The 22,335-nt window shown below is 39.5% G+C and overlaps 1 protein-coding gene across 1 annotated transcript in view; it reads left to right on the top strand.

Moving 5' to 3' along the window:
- The first annotated feature begins 716 nt into the window (after positions 1–716).
- The window catches only part of LOC114249846 (uncharacterized), a 38,597-nt gene continuing 16,978 nt past the window's right edge, over positions 717–22,335 (top strand). Inside the window, exon 1 of the mRNA XM_089739031.1 lies at positions 717–937. The gene's annotated coding sequence lies outside the window, so the exon portion shown is untranslated. The remainder of the gene's footprint in view (positions 938–22,335) is intronic.

A 22,335-nucleotide genomic window follows, 5' to 3' on the forward strand; every position in this document is an offset into this window, starting at 1 on the left:
AAAAATCTCTAAAACGATACCAGAGTAGTAATAAGGCGTATGTGTATAGACACTAGTTGGCACCACCTGGATATTCTGTTTTTTGGCCACAGCACTTTTTTTTATTGCTTTAATGGACGGACGAACTCACGGCCCACCTGATCCTAAGTAATTATGTGAGTCCATAAACATCTACAACGTAAAAGCCGCCACCTAACTTGAGATATAAGGTTTAAGGTCTCATTTTGTACAGTACAAATTTTTACGACGCCCTACCCTTCAAACCGAGATGCATTACTGCTTCACGGCAGAATGGTTGGTGGTGCGTGCGGACTCACAAGACATCCTACCACCAGTAATTACGCAAATTATAATTTTGAGGGTTTGATTTTTATTACACGATGTTATTCCTTCACCGTGGAAGTAAATCATGAACATTTGTTAAGTACGTATTTCATTACAAAAATTGTTACCCGCCTGCGGGATTCGAACACCGTTGCATCGACGTCTTATCCTTTAGGCCACGACGACTTCATGCTGCTTCATGAGTTCCTGTTTAAACCTTGCTCCTCATGTTACCAGGAGTGACTGACCGCGCGCGTTTGTTGGGGGCCACGTGTCGCGAGTGTATTGAGGGCTCTTTAGTGCCCAAGTCCGCGCGGGTCGCCTCTGACTATCGTTCCATTCCGTGCTCCCGACTTATGCTTTCTTCGGCGGTGAGCTCCTCGGCTCAGCGCGGCGACCAGTATACCTGCGGTGCGCCCCGTGAGCACACGCCGACACTGTCACAACACACCGCTGATTTCCCAATAAGTTATTAGATAAGTGACGATATTTTTCTCCGAAAGAAAATGTGATTCCGTTCACGACTGTCCTTTTAATTAATATTTTGACTAAACGTGTTAACGAACTGTGTTAATTTTTTGTTTGAAAATCAGTTTATGTGAGACTTTTTAAGGTAAGTTCCTGTTGATATTTTTACTATTTAAAAAAATATATTTATAATGTAAATAATAAACGTGATTTAAGCGTAATTTTTTTTTCTCTGTATATAATAATAATAAATAATATAAAAATAAAAATACGTATTAACTGTACAAAACTTTAATTAGGGTCTGATTTTCCACATATTATATTAATAAGAGGTATAAAAAAAAATTTGGCCTGGTAACGATACCTTTAAGCCAAAACTTATTACTTCTTATATACCGTTATATTAAAAATTACACGAAGTGAAATAAGATGAGGTTGATTAATTTGAGATTATAATCAATTGAGGTGCAATTACACAAAACGAAGTGAGATGAAATGAAATTAAATTTAAAAATTAATGAAATTAAACATTTACAATGAAATCTTGGCCGAATGTTCAAGTATAACACACTTGAATTATATTCCACAAATGTTAGTTATATTTTACCTCATACTAATATATTTATATAAAACTATAACTCACTATATGGAAATCTTCGTCTTGGCGGGTGTTTTGTTGTCAGACATACGCGTTTTAGAAATTGCTGTTGTATCTGCATACGCATTGTCCAAATACAAATTGACATCTCATAATCCGATATATTAATTGAATTTATGTTTATTTGTATCTAATAAATGTGCTCGCATCGTCTATGATCATACAATACAAGACTACAACCATTCTAGTATAGTATGATAAACGCTCGAAAAGCCTATTGACTTTCTCGCCGGATCTTCTCAGTGGGTCGCGTTTCCGATCCGGTGGTAGATTCTGCGAAGTACTACTCTGACTAGGGTTCGTGTTAGCAATGTCACCAGGTTTGAGCCCCGTGAGCTCACCTACTAGCACAGCGACGCTGACTTGGTCTCTCTAGACCATCAGCTTAAATAGGTAGAAAAAAAAATTGGCTCGCGTGTCGTTTTAAGAAATGTTTTTATTTTATAAATGTACAGACATAGCGCGATGTGGTGCGTGGGACCAGAGTTCACTAGTATCAAATAAAAATGAAATTATAACACATCAAATTATTTTACATACAATCCTAAATAAATATTTAATTGAACTACATATTATGTGATTTTAGTGATAACATCAAAAGTCCTATACAGTATCCATGAGTGACGCGGTTCATTAGACAATGTTCCAATCTACTAGTCCTCCATAGGTCCAAGCTCTTCTCACTCGATGACTGACCGACACTCACAGATCCGACCTACATCCAGTCTCTAGTTCTATACTACACTACTTTAAAAAGAGTCGTCGATACTCAAATAATTTACACAGAAACAGATTACTTACTCAACCGCGTAGATAACGGGGTAGACACGGACGTTAAATAGTTGTACATATAAGTAACCGGTTACATAAATAAAACTTTCAACGATTGTCATAAAAAGTGTAATAATTATTAACTTATCGTAGGAATGAATGCGAGCTTACATAAGCAGCGTGGACACAGCTTTCACTGTCCGTTCAAGGGCATATAAAGCCGGATATTCGTTAAGCTTTCTTGATGCCAGGCACTCGGCTAGCTGTGAAAACGTTTATTTTTCCTTTTTTTTATTACTTAGTCGAGTGAACGTAAACCTGTGTGCTTAGTGAGAGTTTTTTAACGTTCTCGATAGCGTAAAAGTTAACTCAAATTTGTATGGAGTTGGAACAGCGCCCCTGGCGGTATACGTAGGCAAACATTAAGCACTAAGGACTCTGGTGTAATCTTGGCATATAGAGACCCACTTATCTCTGTTTCATAGCTTTTCCAGCCTTCAAGCTCGAACAAATGAATACTTTCTAATAAAACTGAGATAAAAATTACCCTCACAATCTAACCTACCACCAGCAAATTCACAGTTAATACTGCGAGGTTCGTATTATTAAATAATAATAATAATAGCCTTTATTCAGATTTATTTATTTACATATCTTAATTTTCTTTTTGTTAACAATTTCTTTTTTATATACTTTATATATTAAAGTCTTAACTCTATCCTTAACTATTATAGCATCAATAACCTCGTCTGTATGTCGTTTATTGACAAAGGTCTCCCCCACCCTTTTCCATTACCCTTCGTATTATTACTCGATGGTATTCCTTGATCATTTGTGAACACCCGTACAAAAAAAAAGAACAACTGAAAGACGATAATCGAATGTTGCACATTTTTAAAAGAAGAACGGCATAGGTGCCATTTGAAAAAAGTTTCACTCAAAAATCTCAAACCATGAAGGTCATCATAGTTCAAATACGCTATTTTCCCCCTTTTCTTTTATTCAATCAACTCCGCCTGTAACGCCTTCCTTTTGGTCAGTATATCCTTTGGATAGTCTTCAATGACATATCTCCTTAAGATGTTTTTTATTTTTCATTATCTCATTATTTTTCCGTCCGTTTACGAAAGAACAGCAGGATAGCCTCGAGTTGGAACCTCTGGGCCTGTGGAGGGACTTCGGTTCCCTCTGTATCTTGTAGCGTATGTTCCATGGGGAGTGCTCTGAGGAATTGTTCGAGATGATACCAGCATCTCGTTAGCTGCTCGAGATCGCTTCACTCGATAGGATTACGTCAATCGATAAACGACTATTCATTTATATATACGCGCTGATACTAACGTCCCAGTAGTGCGCTCACAGCTAGCTTTAACATTTAGCTGAAATCAGCTCACCACAAATCATCAGACGCTTTCGCTTGGGTGACGAAAGTTGTCGCAGACTAGATTGGACGTGTGTGTTAAACACATCTCACCGTATAAACTAATGTATGCATCGTTAATGACCGATTGATTTATTCATAAATCGCATTTGATGATAAATCGAATTTCCATTTGAATTAATACACATCGTCTCTCACTTTGGCTGCATGTGGACGAAAATATCGCAAAAGATAATCAAATAACATATTGGATTAATGTTTTATTGAAATAAATGAATTTAAAAATAATAATAATAATAATAATGATAGTTATTTCGCAAGTGGTATACATCATTAAAGCTAGCTTAACGGTTTTTATTGTTTCCACAATCGTCCGCGTCCACTAAAAAGTATGCGAAACTTCGGCAATAATATGATGAACACAAAAAACGTGATATTTAAAGCAGCTTTATTATTGAAACAACATTCTTTTAGCGCTACAATGATAACTTTTAGCAGTGGCTCTCAAACTTCTTAGTTCCCAGAACACGTTCCAATTTTATTATTCGTTTTGGGTGACCTTCTTTGTTTCCCCCTCATTAGACAATTGAATAACCATTGAAAAAATTGAGATAAAGACGATATGAAGGTGCCAATATAGTAATAATAGCATTTGTTACTTAACTAATCTATAGGCCATATTAAATTAAATCTTTGTCCAATGCTGTCCGTATATCATTTTAGTTTTGTGTCAAATAACAACAATAATAGCTATCAAAAGCTGCGACAGATTGTCTTTGATTAACAGAAATTTAAGAAAAAACATTGAGTGCCACTGACTGATGTTAGGAATTTATCCAAAAAAGGTGCTTGCTACCCACGTAGTCGCTTATAGGAAACTATAATTAATCCATACTTAAACGAGATAATTGGACAAAAAAAAAACTCGCCCGTTCTAATAATAATATGCATTAATGTGTTTGTCAGTGAATGATAAATGGATCGTGAACACTTCCTGTTGTTGTCCACGGTCCAATGGCTGTGTTTCAAGACGGAGTGTACCAACACATTTATTAGCGTACTGACAGTGTTAATTAACATGGTCGACAATTGCCTTCAAATACCAGAAATCCGTTTTTTGACATTAACTACGATGTCACAGTAATTAATTATTTGCCGTATGTATGTACATATATATCCGGAAACATTAAATATATCGAGCAGCGTAGAAGCTATCCGGGAAATCGAATGCATACAGGCATACCGCAGAAACTATAACACTCATTTAACTTTCACGTAGTCGGATAAAATCCTATTTAATACGTGACTGATGATAAGCTGCGTAGATTTCTAAGCGAAATCCCACAAATATCTATGAGATTTTCTGTCAGTAATTTAATAAACACGTCGTTACATTTTTCGTAACATTCTACAAAATACTTAATTTATTTATTTGAATCACTAAGGAGCTCACACTAGGCGAGGCTATGTTTTGCAATAAGTATTTTTTAACTGCTCCGATAGATAGACGAGCTCACGGCCATCGTGATATTAAGCGGTTATCGGAGCCTACAGACATCAATTAATTTAAATGCTACCACCCACCTTAACATATCAGTTCTAAGTCTCAGTTTTTACAACAACTGCCCCACTCTTCAATCCGAAATGCATTACAGCTTCATGGAAAAAATTGGCAGGGTGGTACCTATCCGTGCGGACTCACAAGACTTCAAGATGGAAATCAGTAATTACGCAAATAGTAATTTTGGCGGGTTTGATTTTTATTACACGATGCTATTCCTTCACCGGCCAGCGGGATTCGAACACCGGCACTGTCGCATCGCTCGATACGGATGTATCAGGCGTCTTATCCTTTAGGGCACGTCGACTTCACCAGAGTGGTTGCATCCCAAAAGCACTTGTTTTATTGCCGAAACTACATCGCATGCTATGAAAAAAATTATTAGTAAACAAAAATATTAACGTTTTGTGCAAACTCGGGCTTATGTTAAGCACTGGTTTGTACAAAGTAAAAGTTAGCCACAATATAGTTTCACTGTGAAGCACCTTGTATTGAAGTATCCTGTACGCGGAAACAGTTTTGTCAAAACATAATCTTAATAAGCCACGTCTTCATTTTAATCGACTTCTTATTTAATTACATTGAAATGTTTTAATGTGCCTCCATGAAATGGCAAATTTAAGCGATGTTAACCTTATTATTTACTTGGTATTTCTTAATACATGCTACTTAGTAAAACTAGTCTTTAAATAGGTTATGGTGACATACGACGCAACTGCCGCCGTGTTTATTTGCATTCATTATAAGTGTGAATATCGGAGCTTGATATAGGAAGGGAGAAAGGGGAGATGTTTCACCGAGGGATCGTTTTCGCTCAGATATTGCCTAATTATTGATACTTTTGAAAGAATTGTTAATGGGATTCAGCATTTATTCAGAATTTCATGTATTCAGTGATGATCGCAGACACAATTGAATATGCAATTTCGAAAAGGGCACATCTCTGAAAATGTAAAATGTTCAGGAAATGAAAAAAACTAATTATTTTCTAAAGCAGTGTAAAATTTAAAATATTAACTTTTGAAATATATTTTAGTGTTAATTAGCAATTGAAAATTACTGGAATTATTATAAAATTTAGTGTAGGTAAGCTTCAAAACTACATGTATATGAAAAAACGTATTTGACAAAATATGCGACATGTGCCCTTTTCGAAATTGCATATTCAATTGAATATTATAGTAAGTACCTATTATATTTATCCGTCGACAACCAGAGTACCTTTCCGTTCGAGGTATATTTCAAAATGAACTTAATCTAAGTATATTTTGTATCAAATGTTACACAATAATTTCCCTAAGCTAAGCACTTACTCGTCACAAAAACCACATACGGGACAAGGAAAGGCTCCTCCATCCATACCAAATATCTAAAGCATGTATCAGACGCCGTGGTACACTAGTCACAATTATACCCACACATTAACCATCAATAACTTTCTCCTTTCTTCTTCCTCTTCCTCTTGACTCTATCCTACCATGTGGGGACACCACAGCATGTCAACTTTTTCCATTCAGACCTACCATACGTACTCACTCCTATCTCGCGTATCCTCTTTCACAGAGTCCATCCAAGTCTTTTCATGACTCTCCTTTCTTATCTCCTATACAATTATCCTGTGTTTATCTGCCGTGAAGCAATCATACGTTCCGACTTTGGACATTACTACATAGTATAAAACAAAGTCGCTTTCTCTGTCCCTATATCTGTCTGTCCCTATGTATGCTTAAATCTTTAAAACTACGCAACGGATTTTAATGCGGTTTTTAATAGATAGAGTGATTGAAGAGGAAGGTCTATATGTATAATAACATCCATTAAATAGTGGAGAAATCAATGATAAATTACAGTTTCCGAAGCGAAGCGAGGGCGGGTCACTAGTACTATATAACTGAAAATTCGACCTCATGTCTCAAGACGTGTGGCAACATTCACGTTGTGTTATCTTGGCGCTCTGGTAATAATTTAACATCAGATGGGCCAAGAGCTCCTTCATACGTGTAACCAATTTAAAAATTGATTGATTGTAGTATAATACAAAGGCTATTGTGAAGTAACTGAGCATAAAATCATGGGTATACGGTGCCGTAGAGGCAGCCGATGTGTGGTAAGTCATTGCCTCATACCAGTATCCGATAGGTACCATCCGGACGGTATCGCTAGTTTTACCACGACTGGACCACGTGCCTTGTAGATCTAAATGTACGATAAGTCAGTATACATCATACTAGTTTATTCAGAACCATTTGTTTTTATGTTAACGTTCAGATTTCGTTGATTCCTTTGGCGTTTCTCAATACGACTTTTATTTTACGGCATCAGAATTAGATTTAACGATTCATATTTTTACGAATATGATTCTGACATTGTGTTTATTGTTTTAGAATGTATCTACGATTAACGTTATCTTGAGCAAATTAAGACGTTCCATGTTTGTTACTAATTGAGAAATATTTAGAGAATTTTAGATTGAATAACTAACTAACAAACTATCGGCAAGGACAGAGATCAGTGGAAAGGACTGGAGGAGGCCTTCACCCGAGGAGGGGTCCATATCTAATAACAAAAATTAACTCTTACTAACATTTAGACAATAAGCATTAATAAATAACTAAACACTAACAAATTAATACCAAATTTGAAATGAAAGTTAAGGATAAGGAAATACAGGCTTTTTTATTTTATTTTTTTATTTAGATTTAATAAATTTACTTAGTAGGTTTTTGCTAAAATAGTATTACTTATTTACCGAATTTTATTTTATTGGACATCAAATTTTGAAATTAATAGCTACCATGGTGCTAGATTAAAATAACCCAAGTCCTTTGAATGTGGTCAAAGGTCATTAAGGAATTCACAGGAGCATGGGCTCAGCTGGGAGGGATGGGATTTGCTAACAGCTACCCGTGCGCCTCCGAAGGAGACCTAACAACTCAAGGCCAGTAATTAATCTACTATCGGATCGGAATCGCGATCCGTTGACAAGATCCGGCGAGAAACTCAGTGGGCTGGTGCATGGCTTAGGTTGCACATCAAACTCTTTGCCGAGTTCGACGAGTACGGTTACCGGGGTCCCTAAGCCTGCTCCTAGTGTTAGAGCTGAAGGCGTCTAATGCAAGAGTTAGTGGATCTGATGGACTATCCTGACTATTTCTGCCGCGAATAATTTATGGGTTCCAAATTTTAATTTGGCCAGTTGACAATTGTGAAATAAACATCGACTTTCACGTCGCAGGGCTGGTGGCGGTGTCCACGTTGATCTATGAGCTCCGTTAAACATTCAAACCGGAACTCATAGTTATTTACAAAGCACTATTGTATTTTTCATAGTGACAATAAAATAAAAATTGTCTCAACACAAATAGTTTGGAATCGCGTGTGATCTACGTGCTGGTTATTTAGCGCAGTGGGACGACTGTGTCCGTTCGTGTGCAGAGCACGAGATTGTTGACGCGACGATATCAACTTCATCAATTGATAATGACACATTCAATATTTTCTCAAAAAATACACGTACGAAATTAAAAATAATAAATACTCGAACTTAGGTTTAGTAAGCCTGCCGGATTGTCAACATGTTCATTACGGAGTATATGTTTTATTTGTTTAATTAATTGTACTGATAATTTAAATATCGGTATATGGACGTTATGATATCTACATGATAAATATCCCCTCATTTTAATGTCACCGCAAATGATAGAGCAAATAACTGTCATCATCAAAATATAAAAAAAAATATGATGAAAATAATAGTTTAATTCCCCTTTTTTATTTATTGTTTTCTATTTAATATTGATTTTTTTAGAATATTGACTTCTTTCGGTTTTTTTTTTGTATAGATGGGTGGAGGAGCTCACAGCCTACCTGGTGTTAAGTGGTTACTGGAGCCCATAGACATTTACAACGTAAATACCGCCACCCACCTTAGGTATCCGCTCTAAGGTATCAGTATAGTTACAACGGCTGCCCCACCTGCAAGACGTCCTACCACCAGTAAAATTACTTATTTGATTAAATATTTCCACGAACCGTACGTAGTATCAATGTAATTAAGAGCATTTATATTTAGCAAACAGTCAATGACAATGACATATAATTAAATGTCCCTAAATGTGGTAGCGCTCATCACGTTGTCTTGTAGCCAACGTCTGACGGCATTAAGCCACACTTGCCGGTTCTATAAAGACGTACTACAATGGAACTAACTGTGGATTCCGTGGGTACATCGACCGCGCGATGCTTTTCCGTGTTCTTGTCCGTCGTATTCAGAGCGTATGCGAACAATTTCACTTCGATATGATGATGATTTAGTAATTACGAAAAACAACGCCATCTATTGGTCGCGTCAAGTAACTTTTCATAAAAAACGGTCATGTCTCGGTTTAAAAATCTTTGTCAATTCTAATTTGTTGAAACCTAATCTCAAAAATTTGTTGATCGTAAAAGAAAGCTTAAAAAAACTACATCTTTAAACATGGTTTTGATAAAACTAGTGATTCATGGACTATCACGCAATGGAATACAGTTATTGACCAGTTTCCATACAGTAGCTTTTTTTTTCTACCTATGCTGATAGCCTTGAGAGGCTATTTCAGCTTCTTCTTGACGTGTAGGTGAGCTCACGGGGCTCGAACCGGGAGTGTTGCTAACACTGGCCCTAGCAAGAACAGTGCTTCGCAGAATCTACCACCGGATCGGAAACGCGACCCACTGAGAAGATCCGGGGAGGAACTCAGTGGGCTGTGTTTGTGGGTTAATTTATTCGTCGAGCCCTTTGTCGCAAGTGACGGGTTCGGCAAGGACGATGACCGGTGCTTGGGGTACCTAAAAGTACCGTTAGTGGATCGGGAGGATCCGAGATGACGTGTGTTTTAGTTAATCTCATTCTGCCTTTTAATATCTCACTGACCTCCATCTACTACCTTGAACCACTCAGATAGCCTTCTCAACGCATTTTCAGAAGACACATATCCGCAACTCGTCATCTGGGTCTAGAATAAACCCCCTCTTTAATGCTTCCTGAATGTAATACCATAGCCTGTAGTAGGCAGCGGCTTGCCCTGCTGATGTCCATGAACTTCCATGTAAGGAAAAGATTGTAACAATTCCTACGTGCTCACTTGTAACAATAGCATTCATTAAATAAACAGCAACGTAATGAATTTAACCATCACTTGTTTTATTTTTCTGAGTCAAAACCGACGCAACTTTCGCCAAAACTGGTCGTACGGACTTTCATGCAACGTGTTTTGTGGTTTATTTGTAGAAAAAAAAACCTGTCTTTAGAGTGATTAGCTGAGAATCATTGTTTAGATGAAGAGAGTGTGTCGCTCCACGCAAAATATGTACAAACCAATGAACATTATTAATATTGTATGTATGTATATGCGGCTAAGTTAATATTTGACCTCGCAAACAGAAGTGGCTTGGAAAGGAAGACTGGATTGGTTCAAGTTACTTCTAGAACTTCCACCGCATCTAACATAAATATTTTCCTTTTCCTACCGAATGTTAATGGTTCACCGATAAATCATTACTACTGACCAACCTCTTGTACAGTAGTATGGCAGAAGTAATAGTATAGGAGAAATAACGAGAAGTGATGTCAGTCTGTTGTGCCCCAGAGCATGGGTAGTTGCGCCAACAATAAGATAATCATTATTAAAATGCAACTGGGATTCCGCAATCAAATTTGGTATCATTTTGTTACGCCTACTATTATCATTACTGTACCTATTTTAACAATGACAAGTCATAGTTTATACGTGGAAAATATCCCAGAGGCCATATTTTTTTTTATCTATACATTAATACGTGAAGCAAAAGCTTTGCACCCCTTTTACGAAAATTGCGGGGACGGAAGAGTATGAAATTTCCCACACTTATAGAGAACATAGAGAAGGGGTGCAAAATGCTAATATTTTTTTTTTAAATAATGCATAAAAGGTACAGTAAATCAATAAAGAAAACATTACACACACTACTATGTATTTGACACAACACACGTTTGCCATTCGAAATCTGAATGAAGTTTGATTGAGCTTAAATTTGTAAATACGCCATTTTGGATTGTCCATGAACTATAGACAACGGCAATGCGTTTTATACGATTGCTCCATTTGGGAAATGCGGCTTAACGTTATGTGTAATATCCTCTCGTTAGCGGGAAACTTAATTAACGTTAATTTCCTGCGGTTTTTTTTTTGAATCCGTAACTCGACGGCACTAAACGCAATCTTTATAAATTCTTCCAAGCCAACGCAGCCATTATATGTAGGTGGCATTTAAATGTTGTCTTTCGACTCGGAGTTAGAAACTCTTATCTACGTAATTAAAACATCAAAGAAATATATGTGTGTTTTAATTTATATGAACTAGTGGTCCCCTAGTAGTCGAAATTCGACTATAATTAATTGAAATTATAAGTTTGAACATTATTATGGTTCTATGGTTACATGGTCAAAGACTATTATACTTCTATAATCACAGATTTCGCCAAGACTGCACTATAGACAAATAATATTAAAGACAAACAATATTAATCTATTTTCATTTTGGCCACAGACTTTAATAATAAACAGAAGAGTAGTAGAGAAGTAGTAGGTAGTGTGTGTAATGTTTTTTTTATTGATTTAAAGTATTTTTTATGCACAATTTAAAAAAATCTTAGCATTCTGCGCTCCTGCTCTATATTCTCTATAAGTGTAGGAAATTTCATACTCCTACGTCCGCGCAATTTTCGTAAAAAGGAGTACAAAGTTTTTGCTCACGTACCTATTAATAATATACATAAATATAGATAAAGCTTACAACCTACTCCACGGACTTGTTCACCTTGCTCCCACGTTATATGGATACATATATAACTTAACATCATAGTTTTAATAGTGGCCCTACCACGAATAGTATTGTCAACCCACGTGAGTAACATTTTTCACTCTAAAGGATATTGCAGCTGATACTCAATTGAAAGTTCTCTTTGAGGCTATCGCTGATCCAATAACCTACGTCCTTTATCAGCTATGACGATAGGCAGAATATTTACTGAGATGGAAAAGCATATAGCCTTTCAAAGTATCGGCTAGCTAGTTGTATTTGGAGAAGTACTGGTGGTAGGACGTCTTGCGAGTCCGCACGGTTAGGTACCACCGCCCCACCTATTTCTGCCGTGAAGCAGTAATGCACTTCGGTTTGAAGGGTAGTGCAGCCGTGAGACCTTAGAACTATTATCACAAGGTGGGTGGCGCATTGACGTTGTAGATGTCTATGGGCTACGGTAACCACTTAACACCAGGTGGGCAGTAAGCTCGTCCACGCATCTAAGCAATAAAAAAAAGATATTGTAATAAGCTCATATAACATAAAGCTCATAGCGCAATTTCAATCGTTCTATTTCGTTACTTTTCTTTAGTAATTTCTCATCAAACACAATAAAAATGATTACGAAATACGCTTTCTCTGTTCTTAATATGGTAAATATGTGTGTGAGGTCAACGCTCCGGCAGTGGTCACGGCCGAAACTGACCGAGTGAAAGTGACTTTGACACCGCTGCGATGGTGAAATGAGAAGATATTATTATAATTTGTTGGAGTCAAAGAACTCGGAGGACAGGTTGACTGCCGTATTTGGCCACGACGCTACTATTCTTTGTATTATCTGTGTGGGTTGTAGTTAAAATGGCGGCAAAATCTGATGCTTTACGTGACATAACATTTTATTGGTTACATTTATTGTTGTTTTTGTTTTGTGTTTAACTTGTTAGTGGTCTTAGTGCCTTAATTCAAATATATGTGTACTAAATGTATAATAAAATTTAAACGCTTCAAATGCTAATGTCCTCCCGCCAGGTTTTTTTTTATGATTGAAAGATTACTAGTGGCCCGGAGGCCTTTCCAGTTTCACCAGGACATAGGGGTGGGATTTGCTAACAGCTGCCTGAGCGCCTGCGAAGGAGACCTAACATCTCAAGAGCAATTGCTTCGCGAATGAATCTACTACCGGATCGGAATCGCAACCCCCTGAAGAGATCCGGCAAGAAACTCAGCGGGCTGATGCATGGCTTTGTTCTTGTATGATGCATTGGGAAACATCACGGGTTGCTACCATCATTCTAAATGTCGAAAGCAATCATTTGAGTTTAACTACCGGGCCTCGAAACACTGTCCCCGATAAAAACGTCAATAAAATATGATTTTTTCGTTTAACATCTAAAAGTCAATTATAGCAATTTGCCAAAGTTAACAAACTTTTTAACACGTTAACAAATTGTGTGCAATCATAAATTTTAAAAACAAGTTTTTAAACCGTGAAAGTGAATCGAGTGAAGATGGTAATGATAGTGGTGAATCTTAGTTCGGTCGGTCTGACCGTACCAGAGGTTGTCGTGTAGCCGTAGCTCAGTAAAAATCGGTATCTACTTTATGTAATCCGTGAGTACACGTTAAGCAGTCAACTCTGGTGAAGGTCGGGGCTTGTAGAGACCGTAGATTCCGAGGGAATCGGCATTCGTGGAAAGCAAGAAAACAAACATGAGGTTTGTTGGAGGCTTAGAGAAAAGCCACAGGCCATGAATGAGATTCCTACTTTGTGATTTCGGATCGATATGTGGTGTTTTCTGATGTTTTCATGATGAAAACAAGTTATTAAACCGTGAAAGTATTTTAGATCAAAACTCAGAATCGGAAATCTCAGGAAATTCCATGAGCTTTAACGTGAGTGGTGCCACAAAGAACGCGACTCAGAGCCCGCTTGCTCAAAACGCAAAGACTATATGGGGACACATGAAATTATCCATGCTTTTGACATCCACCCAACCCATTCACGTGTTATTTCTCAATGAATATGCAACCATAACAACCTTTAACTTACATCACACGCACAATTTTATGTATAAAGTGTTGAAAGATTTGATACATCTCATCCGACAAGCCTTTGAACAATATGACATAACGAAGCTTACGAAATCTGGTACGGTAAGCCGTGGGACGGTGAGCCAAGGTTAAGTTCTGTTACCATTGTTTCGGGTTTCATAATAACCGGATTGTCTAATCTATCCGCTGGAAGCAATCTTATTCACACTAGCATTGTTGTTTGATGAGAGAGAATCATTAACCTAGTCTTCAAATGGCTTGGATTTATAACTACAAGCTCGAGATCAGAACAGAGCTACAGAGGATAGTGTTTATAGTCGTGTACCGCAAAAAATATGCTTTGTGTAATTATTGGTGGTAGGACATCTTGTGAATCCGCGCAGGTAGCACCACCCTGCCTATTTTTGCCGTGAAACAGCAATGCGTTTCAGTTTGAAGAGTGGGGCAGCCGTCGTAGCTATACTGAGACTTTAGAATTCATGTCTCGAGGTGGTTGGCGGCATTTACGTTGGAAGGTGTCGTGGCCTAAAAGATAAGACGCTCGGTGCATTCGTGTTGAGCGATGCACCGGTGTTCGAATCCCAGGCGGGTATCAATTTTTCTAATGAAATACGTACTCAACAAACGTTCACGATTGACTTCCACGGTGAAGGAATAGCATCGTGTTATAAAAATCAAACCCGCAAAATTATAGTTTGCGTAATAACTGATGTTAGAACCTCTTGTGAGTCCGCAAGGGTAGGTACCACCACCCTGCGTATTTCTGCCGCGAAGCAGTAATGCGTTTCGGTTTGAAGGGTGGGGCAGCTGTTGTAACTAAAATTGAGACCTTAGAACTTATATCTCAAGGTGGGTGGCGCATTTACGTTGTAGATGTCTATGGGTTCCAGTAACCACTTAACATCAGGTGGATTACGAGCTCGTCCACCTATCTAAGCATAAAAAAGATGTAGGACTTGAGGTTAAGGCTAGACCAGAAGACGGTAGCAGTATGAGAACAGCTTAGACGTGTAAATGCCATCGCGGTCAGGGTCATCCGTGGTTATCGCACCATCTCCTTTGAGGCGGCGTGTGTACTGGCTGGGACGCCGCCTTGGGTTCTGGAAGCGGAGGCGCTCGCCGCTGACTATCAGTGGCGGGCTGACCTTCGCGCCCGGGGCGTGGCGCGTCCCAGCCACAGTGTGGTCAGAGCGCGGAGCGCCCAATCTCGGCGGTCCGTGCTGGAGTCATGGTCCAGACGGCTGGCTGATCCTTCGGCTGGTCGTAGGACCGTCGAGGCGATTCGCCCGGTCCTTGTGGATTGGGTGAATCGTGACAGAGGACGCCTCACTTTCCGGCTCACGCAGGTGCTCACTGGGCATAGTTGCTTCGGTGAGTTCCTGCACCGGATCAGAGCCGAGCCGACGGCAAAGTGCCACCATTGTGATTGCGACTTGGACACGTTAGAGCATACGCTCGTCGCCTGCCCCGTATGGGAGGGGTGGCGCCGTGTCCTCGTCGCAAAAGTAGGAAACGACTTGTCGTTGCCGAGTGTTGTGGCATCGATGCTCGGCGACGTCGAGTCGTGGAAGGCGATGCTCGACTTCTGCGAGTGCACCATCTCGCAGAAGGAGGCGGCGGGGCGCGTGAGAGACCCACAATCCCGCCGCCGTCGAGCGGGGGCCGGGGAGGCGGATCTCGCCCAAGCCCTGGCACTCTAAGTGTTTCGGGTCCCCCTCACATGTCGGTCTGGGGACCGGCGAGAGGGGCCTAAGAAGACGACGTGCAAGCTGCTCTGCACGCGTTTTACGCGTTTTACGCTAGAGCATCCGGGTGATGGAAGGCCGGCTATCCTCGACCCACGCTGGTTCTGGTCCAGCGGGGTATTCCGTAGGATAGCTCACTCTAACCGGCGCCATCTAGGCGGGCTTCGGATAGCCTGCCGACCGAGAGGGCTGGTGGTCGTGGCGCCGACGACCGCCAGTCCGGCGTCCCGAGGGGGAGGGTGATGGGAGAGATGTGCTCCGCACTAAACGCTTCACTTTCCCCCCTTTGCCTCTTCATGAGTTCTGTCTCATACGAGGTTTGGACGTTGGTTGTTGAGCGACAGGAGGTTTTAGTCAGTTCGACTCTGACATGCCCCGCCCTCTATCCCCAGTGGAGGGCGGAAGACCGGCGATTTCCTCCTGACCAAAAAAAAAAAAAAAAAGACGTGTAAATAGCGTCACAGTTACATGACAAAATTACCATGAAAGAACAAAATGATATATTCAGATCAAGTACAGCTGTTATGTCATGTGCTTCCGTTTGTGACACAACGGTCGTATGAACTGAATTCGTAAACAAATACGTAAAATCCAAGTCGGAAGATTAGAACCTTCTGGAGTCTTCTGAAGCTCTCATTTAAAAAATAATAAGAACTAGAGGTCCCGCAGTAGTCGAAATTCGACTATAATTAATTGGAATTGTAAGTTTGTACACTATTATGATTGTATTTTATACTTCTATAATCACAAATTTCGCCAAGGCTACACTATAAAAAATATATTTAATCTATTCTCAATTTGACAACAGACGTCAAGAATAAAAGTTTGACAATTTATAGTATGCATGCGTGTGTGCGTCAAATATATGATATGTAGTGTGTGTAATGTTTTATTTATTGATTTAATGTATCTTTTAGGTATTATTTGAAAAAAATATTAGCATTGTGCACTTCTTCTCTATATTCTCTATAAGTGTGGAAAATTTCATACTCCTCCGTCCGCGCAATTTTAGTAAAAAGGGATACAAAGTTTTTGCTTCACGTATTAATATATAGATGAATAGTATTTACCTACCTAAATATGAATTAAGCTTGTTAATAAAGGCTTCTTTATCTTCTGAAACTTCGGTCAGTCGGTTCTTTAGTTCGATGTTTATTTATAACTTATTTTCGATTAATATTTATCATGTGAAAGTGTTGTACATCAATGACTAGCTGACCCGGCAGACTTCGTAGTGCCTCAATCGATAAATAAAAGGCCTAAACTTTTGTATAAAATAAACTTGATGACAATTCAATATTAAAAAAATTGAAATTCAACTAAAAATTGAAAAATAAATAATAGCTTAAAAAAACTACAATCAAAAGAAATCCGTCCGACGGGGGACACATCAAAGGAAAAACAAAATTGTTATTTTTATTTAATTCCGAGCATTTTCATATTTATCTAACCTTTTAAACCTTTCTCTGGACTTTCACAAGTAATTCAAGACCAAAATTAGTCAAATCGGTCCAGCCGTTCTCGAGTTTTAGCGAGACTAACGAACAGCAATTCATTTTTATATATATAGATTTATTTTCGATTAATATTTATCATGTGAAAGTGTCGTTCCCAGAGAAACGAATGTATAATGATTATACATTCGTTTCTCTAGGAACTAGGAAGAGACCCTAAAGAGGCGAAACGACCGGATAATTCAGGTTTCATACAAAAAGAATAAACAGCTTTAGCAGTAGGCAGCGATCTGGCTACTTACCATCAAGGTAGGCCGTAAACTCGTCTATCTTCAAAGGCAATAACACGAGGTCAAACACTCAATTTTATTCTATAAAGCCAATCAAAATCACTACTTAATAAAATTTTAGAACCACCAAATTCAAAACATTTCAATGACATTCAGTTTCGCAAGGACCTTAATATTAGTTTACCATAAAAATTAACATACAACACTACATAATAAAGTACTGGTCTAGTTTTGTACCGGTCTCCCTTTCGAAGTGTTCTCAAGGTCTTGAATCACAGAAGCAAACGATCCGATGTGCTTTTCATAAAAGAAAATTATGTTTTATTTGCAGAACCGAAAGGCGAGTTTTGTTTGGTCAAGGCTCAGGACTATGATAACGCTGTTTAGATAAATGCCCTTTGAAATTTTATTAGAGCATGTTTTGCTATCCGACTAACGCAGAATCGAAGGAGGTTTATATTTTAACAATATTTACCATTGAATATTTCTCTTTCTCTCTCAGCCGCTCCAAGCTATGAGACAGCAACAAGTACACCCACGCTTTAAATATTGTCGACGATACGACTCGACTGGGAATCAAACTTGAAGCTTATGGTGCAATATTCAAACCTGTAATCATTAATGCAACCAAGCAACTTTGGTTGGAAGTTAGAGTACTTGTAGTAGGTGGAAAGGTGTCGCATACTCGGAGGAGAAAGCTCGGATTGCTTTTCGTCCATATAAATGCATACCCGATCCTGTCGATCGAATGGTAAACAGTCGACGTCGTCCTAAGCACGTCATTACGGATCCTCCCGATCCATTAACGGTGCTTTTAGGTACCTCAAGCACCGATCACCGTCCTCGCCGAACCCGTCGCTTGCGACGAAGGGCTCGACAAGTAAATTAACCCACAGACACAGCCCACTGAGTTTCTCGCCGGATCTTCTCACTGGGTCGCGTTTCCGATCCGGTGGTAGGCTCTGCGAAGCACTGCTCTTCCTAGGGCCAGTGTTAGCAACACTCCGGTTTGAGCCCCGAGAGCTCACCTACACACGTTAAGGTGAAGCTGAAATAGCCTCTCAAACCTATCAGCATAGGAAGGAAAAAAAAGAAAAAATACATATATTCCCTATTATTCTCCTTGAATAATGATAATGCATTAAATATTGTTTTCACCATATCATACGAGTATTTACTTATCACTACCACATGTTGAATTCTGAAAAATGCTTACAATAATAATTCAGAACCTATAGCTACCTAATAATTGAGGTATATAGGTAATAAGAACTTATACCTAACCTAATAAGTCATCATCATTCTCCTGCTCTTTTCCCAGTCACATGGGGTCGACGCAACATGTTTTCTCCTTCCATACTCCTCTATCATATACCATTTTTTCGATCTCTCCCCTCTTACACATATCGCCTTTCATGCAATTCATCCATTTTTTCTTAGGTCTACCTCTTCCTCTAACCTAATAATTAAGAAACTAAATTAACGAGACAATATTTTTCCGACATCCGGCAGACCTTCACAGTTAGTTATTAAACGTCCAAAACGGACCTTTCCTCAGCTCAAATCGGTTTGTTTTAAAAGAGATTATCATCTAGACTCGAAGAAGGGAAAGACGGACGTCGAATTGATTTTTCTCGAGAATCATGTTCAGTCCGAAATGCTATTTTAAAGAAACCAAAAGTTTTCAATTCGTTGTCGTCCACATAATTAAGTGGAAAGGCGATATTTTATTTTAGAAATCTAACCATTAACTATGCTAAGCAGTTCGTCTTGAATGACTTACCATAAAACCGCATCCGAAAGTGAACTATGGTATTAAATTAATTTCGTCAGCTCGAGAACTACTTTCACTCCCTTTTTTTTTATCTCAAACACCTTATTGCTCAATTTTTTTCTCTTACCTATGCTGATAGCCTTGAGAAGCTATTTCAGCTTCTCCTTGACGTGTAGATGAGCTCACGGGGCTCAAACCGGAGTGTTGCTAACACTGGCCCTAGCAAGAGCCGTGCTTCGCAGAATCTACCACCGGATCGGAAACGCGACCCACTGAGAAGACCCGGCGATAAACTCAGTGAGCTGTGTCTATGGGGTTATTTACTCGTCGAGCCTTTCGTCGCAAGCCACGGGTTCGACGAGGACGGTAACCGGTGCTAGAAGTACCTAAAAGCACCGTTAATGGATCGGGAGGATCCGCAATGATGCGTCTGAGCGTCATCGACACATTGAAAGGTGAACTCTGAACGAATATTTATGAACTAAATTTTTTTATCTTCCGACGAAACAAGTCTAAATACATTCTCCGATTCGCATACATAGGTACGAGTTCCGGCCTAAAATTTTTCAACCGGCCTATCATTTTTCTCTGTAAACATGTTTGGCCCGAAGTCCGAACATTCCCACTATATACGACAGCGTGAAATAAAACAACAACAAAAAACATTCTAAATTTAATAAGTTGATAAATATTCTTAGAAAGTGAAAGAGAATTGATACTACGCTAACACTTGCTAAGGCGAGCACAACCGTGGACCACACAGAGACGTAATCAACTAGAATCGTAATTAACCCCCTCGCGTTTTAGACATTATTAGGGGCGAGAGTGACCAGTTGTTATACTGTCAATTATTCTGAGGTCATTCCAAATCATTCAACGAAGAACAATGAATTTACTTTACTATCAATAACTTGGTTATATTTAAAGGAAAAGTCGTATTTTTCATTTGAATATTATTTTATACGTCAGCGAGAATTAGAGTGTATATTTTTGGAACGAAGTTCCATAAGGGACGATACGGAGGTGTACCCTAACCGGGAAAAAACGTCCGTAACGTAAGATATTTTCTATTTAGTTTGTTATCAACAGATGTCGCTGCACGTAAATTCCTGAGGCTGCTCCATTGCATTGCGGAGTGGTTGACCCTTGCGATTATTTTCATTTATATTAATAAAAAAATCATATTAATAAAAAATGTATACCCGAATAATTATGTTCTTCATACCTTGAATAGAACTTAAAAATAATATTTTTTTCCGAGTTCTTCTCTGTGCCTACTGGTTTGAGACAAGTCTATTGAGCCGACCGGTTGACTCAATATACATACCCTGGTTTCCGGTAAAAGTGAGCTCTGTATCACCGTCTTATTGAGAAAGGTATGAATATTTTTAATTTAGAAGCCGACAAATATTCCAGGTGCGAAGTCATCTTGTTTCAATTTAAATGACGAGACAGCCATGACCGAGTTATATGATCATACAAAATACAAAGAAATCGATCTCAATACACACTCCACTCAGTCTCCACAACAATAAGTAAAAGTAAATAAATAAAAATCCCAGACTCCGCCCGGTCATCGTTCTCGTCGAACCCGTCGCTTGCAACGAAGGGCTCGACGAGTAAATAAACGAGTAAATTAACCCACAGACACAGCCCACTGAGTTTCTCGCCGGATCTTCTCAGTGGGTCGCGTCGGTGGTAGATTCTGCGAAGCACGGCTCTTGCTAGGGTTCGTGTTAGCAACGTCGTCAGGTTCGAGCCCCGTGAACTCACCTACCAGTTAAGGTTACGCTGAAATAGCCTCTCAAAGCTATCAGCTTAACGTAGGAAAAAAAACCAGACTCCGCATTTGCCTTGCACGCATTTTTCCTTAGGTAAGATCTATAATAGACCAATATGCACCGTATAAATCTCAATTATAAGACAAAACATACTAATTCTATACAAACAGAAGATGAAATTGGTTTCCCGAGCGCTATGACATGTCCTTCTTCAAACGAGGCTTGTGGAGAGTACTTAACGGTAGGCAGCGGCTTGGCTCTGCCCATGGCATTGTTGATGTCCATGATCGACGGTAACCACTGACTAGCAAGTGGGCCGTATAATCGTCTAGCTATACGGCAATAAACAAATAAATAAACAAAAATATGAATTTCATAACCATAGTTAAATTTCTGAATCAATATTAATATTTTGAAATTCAAGGATATGGTTTTCATTCGTATTCGAATAGTTTTTAACCGACTTCAAAAAAGGAGGAGGTTCTCAGTTCGACTGTATGTTTTTTTTTATGTTGTTACCTCATAGCTTTTGACTGGGTGAATCGATTTTGATGATTCTTTTTTTATTAGAAAGCTGACGCTTCCCGTGTGGTCCCATTTCAATTTAGTCCAGTTCTGATATTGGTATCCATGAGAAAACCATATAAATCTTAAATTTGCAATGGTCCAGACGGCTGGCTGATCCTTCGGCTGGTCGTAGGACCGTCGAGGCGATTCGCCCGGTCCTTGTGGATTGGGTGAATCGTGACAGAGGACGCCTCACTTTCCGGCTCACGCAGGTGCTCACTGGGCATGGTTGTTTCGGTGAGTTCCTGCACCGGATCACACCCGAGCCGACGGCAGAGTGCCACCATTGTGGTTGCGACCTGGACACGGCAGAGCATACGCTCGTCGCCTGCCCCGCATGGGAGGGGTGGCGCCGTGTCCTCGTCGCAAAAATAGGGACCGACTTGTCGTTGCCGAGATGCTCGGCGACGACGAGTCGTGGAAGGCGATGCTCGACTTCTGCGAGTGCACCATCTCGCAGAAGGAGGCGGCGGGGCGCGTGAGAGACGCACAATCCCGCCGCCGTCGAACGGGGGCCAGGGAGGCGGATCTCGCTCAAGCCCTGGCCCTCTAAGTGTTTCGGGTCCCCCTCACATGTCGGTCTGGGGACTGGCGAGGGGGGCCTAAGAAGACGACGTGCAAGCTGCTCTGCACGCGTTTTACGCAAGAGCATCCGGGTGATGGAAGGCCGGCTATCCTCGACCCACG

Source organism: Bombyx mandarina, chromosome 28 (assembly GCF_030267445.1).
Source record: "Bombyx mandarina strain Sakado chromosome 28, ASM3026744v2".
Taxonomy (NCBI): Eukaryota; Metazoa; Arthropoda; class Insecta; order Lepidoptera; family Bombycidae; genus Bombyx; species Bombyx mandarina.